The following is a 3,772-nucleotide window of genomic DNA, read 5'->3' on the forward strand; positions in this document are numbered from 1 at the left end:
GAGTCGAGTCGAGATGCTGTCTCTGGTGTCGGTTGAGACCCCTCCATGAAATCAGCAGGGCTGCCACACACTTCAAGTCTAGAGTAGGGGCCATTTACATTGTAGACCATTGCTTAGGAAGACAAGTCTACGCTAATAGATCCTTAAAACGAGGCCCAGGGCACTGGTGGCTTGTGCCTCAACAGGCGCTTGAGAGTCTTCCACTTTTGAGCAAACTGACCTTTATCGCCCTTCCTTTCATGTGTGCAACCATACTCATAAGTAACTATTAATCTAGAAAAATCTTCCTCAACTGGAGGTGTATCAGAGTTCTCTAAAACCTGTTCTTAACCTTTTCAGTGCTGCAACCCTTTAACACAGTTCCTCATGACATGGTGACTCCCCAACCATAAGATTATTTTTGTTACTACTTCATAACTATAATTTCAATACTGTTATGAATCATAACTTAAACATTGTATATGTAGGATATCTGACACATGACTCCTTTGGAAAGGTCAGCTGATCCCCTCAAGGGGTTGGGACCCACAGGTTGAGAACCACCACATTAGTGGCCCAGAACCAATAGAACATAAATACAGGATTTATATATGGTTTTACTCAATCTTGTCAAAATAGTCCAACAGCAGCTCACTCACACTTGAGGGAGCTGAGAACCTGGTAGCTTTGGTTAGTTACTTGGTCCTTGAGGATAGGTGCCTATCTTAGTCAAGGTTTCTATTCCTGCACAAACACATATAAATTTCACAAGCCAGGCCTCCATCTCTGCACTGTTCTCAACATGATCTTCCAAGCTCCTATAGAACATCCCACAGAGTTCTTAGCAACCAGTGACTCTTCTAGCTCAAAGTTCCAAAGTCCTTCCCAAAACATGGTCAGGTTGTCACAGGAAAACCCCACTCCTTGTACCAATTTGTCTTAGTCAGGTTTCTATTCCTGCACAAAACATCATGACCAAGAAGCAAGTTGGGGAGGAAAGGGTTTACTTAGCTTACTTCCACATTGCTGCTTATCACCATAGGAAGTCAGGACTGTAAGTCAAAACAACATGGCCCATGACCAAGAAGCAAGTTGGGGAGGAAAGGGTTTATTTAGCTTACTTACACATTGCTGTTTATCACCAAAGGAAGTCAGGACTGGAACTCAAGCAGGTCAGGAAGCAGAAACTGATGCAGAGGCCATGGAGAGATGTTCCTTACTGATTTGCTTCCCCTGTTCAGCTTGATTTCTTGCTCAACCTGCTCTCTTATAGAACCCAAGACTTCCAGCCCAGGGATGGCACCACCCACAAGGGGCCCTACCCCCTTGATCACTAATTGAGAAAATGCCCCACAGCTGGATCTCATGGAGGTATTTCTCCAATTGAATCTCCTTTCTCTGTGATAACTCCAGCCTGTGTCAAGTTGGCACACAAAACCAGCCAGTACAATTGACCCCTTGTCAACTTGACACACAAACACAACACTATTAAGCCTTATCCCTTACTTTTGTATTCATCCCCAAGATCTACAGTCCCACAGTCTTTATGTATTAAAAGTTCAATCAATTTAAAATGTCTAATATCTTTTAAAATTCAAAGTCTCTTAACTGTGGGCTCCACTCAAATACTTTCTTTCTTCAAGAGGGAAAAATATCAGGGCACAGTCACAATCAAAAGCAAAACCAATGTCTGGGATCCAACTCATGATCTTCTGGGCTACTCTAAGGGCTTTGGTTACTTCTCCAGCTCTGCCCTTTGTCTTCTAGGCTTCAGATGCCTGTACTCAACTGCTGCTGGTGTTCTTGGTGGTCATTGCATGGTACTGGCATTCCTAAAACACTGCTGTCTTCCACTGTAAGTAGGCTTCACCAATAGCCTCTCATAGACTGTCTTCACAGTGCCAAGCCTCAACTCCTTTGCATGACCTCTTCAGTCCTGGGCCATCAATTGCAAACTGAGGCTGCCCCTTCACCAATGGCCTTCTGTGGCCTCTCACTGTGCCGAGCCTCAGCTGCTCTTCATGACCCTTTTATACCTTTAAAACCAGTACCACCTGAGTGACTCTTACACATTACCAAGTCCTGCTGCAGCACAAGGTACAACCTTGGCTATCTCTGGAACACAGCCTCTTTGTGCTCTCAGAAAACACTTCCCAGAAGATGTCACCTCAGTGATGCTGGTCTCTTTTTAATCACTGCTAATTTCTTAGCTCCAGCTAACCAGTATTAATAGTCCCAGCAATGCAAAGTTTTCGCTTTAGTAGTTCTGGTATCTTGTTAATCACAGCTGATACTTCAGCCCCAGCTAACCAAAACCACAGAATCTTCACAATCAAAACAACATGGCCCTGATAAGAATCTTTAATCTTCCCTCTGAAATTTCACAAGCCAGGCCTCCATCTCTGCACTGTTCTCAACATGATCTTCCAAGCTCCTATAGAACATTCCACAGAGTTCTTCACAACCAGTGGCTCTTCTAGCTCAAAGTTCCAAAGTCCTTCCCAAAACGTGGTCAGGTTGTCACAGGAAAACCCCACTCCTTGTACCAATTTGTCTTAGTCAGGTTTCTATTCCTGCACAAAACATCATGACCAAGAAGCAAGTTGGGGAGGAAAGGGTTTATTTAGCTTACTTCCACATTGCTGCTTATCACCATAGGAAGTCAGGACTGTAAGTCAAGCAGGTCAGGAAGCAGGAGCTGATGCAGAGGCCATGGAGGGATGTTTCTTCTTGGCTTGCTTCCCCTGGCTTGCTCAGCCTGCTCTCTTATAGAACCCAAGACTTCCAGGGATGGCACCACCCACAAAGGACCCTACCCCTTTGATCACTAATTGAGAAAATGCCCCACAACTGGATCTCATGGAGGCATTTCCCCAATTGAAGTTCCCTTCTCTGTGATAACTCCAGCCTGTGTCAAGTTGGCACACAAAACCAGCCAATACAGTGCCTCAGCAGACAGAGTGGTCCAGCAATGGCTGACTTACATCAGAGAGCCTGAGAACCCCATTATTTCCCAGTCCTGATCTACCCTAAAGGGCCTGGAGAGTTCCTGGAGAGCCACTGGCTCTCAACCATGCTAGATGCCTGGAAAAAGCCAATTTTATTATCAGCAAAGGAGCAAGCAGCAGCACATAAGAACTTAAGTCAGTGTGAGAGGGAGGAGCCAATGGTTTCTCTTTCCTCTTCTCCATCCGGGCAGCTGTGTCACTCACATCTGTTAAGGCAATCCAGACTTCCTCACAGGTGTACCCTACGTTAGGGTGACCTGATGTAGACAATGGGCTCCTTCTACATGTGACAAGTTGACATTTAAAGCAAACCATCCCAGCCTATCCCTTGTCAGTTTGACACAGAAACACTTCACCTTAAACACCACAGCCTTCCATGCCTCAACCCCAAAATCTCATGCTTATTTTATGTGAAATATAGTCTAATGTAAAGTTATTATTATATATCGATGGATGTTTTGCCTGCATGCATTTCTTCCATGTGCCGTGTGTGGGCGGTGCCCATAGAAGTCAGATTCCCCCAGGACTGGAGTTAGAGATGGTTGTGAACCTCTGTGTGGGTGCTGGGAATCGAGCCTGGGTGAGCACTCCTACTGCTGGAGCATCTCTCCAGTCCCAAATATAGCCTAGCTTTAAAAGGTCCCCAGACGGTCCCAAATTGCTGGACTATAAGCTCCTAAGGATATATAAAGAACAAATTACATTCTTTCAACATATATTACCAAGTAAATTACATTCCTTATTCCAAAAGAGAAAAGGAAAGCCATAGCAAACGAACAAACACA

The sequence above is a fragment of the Mastomys coucha genome, unplaced genomic scaffold, assembly GCF_008632895.1.
Source record: "Mastomys coucha isolate ucsf_1 unplaced genomic scaffold, UCSF_Mcou_1 pScaffold15, whole genome shotgun sequence".
Taxonomy (NCBI): Eukaryota; Metazoa; Chordata; class Mammalia; order Rodentia; family Muridae; genus Mastomys; species Mastomys coucha.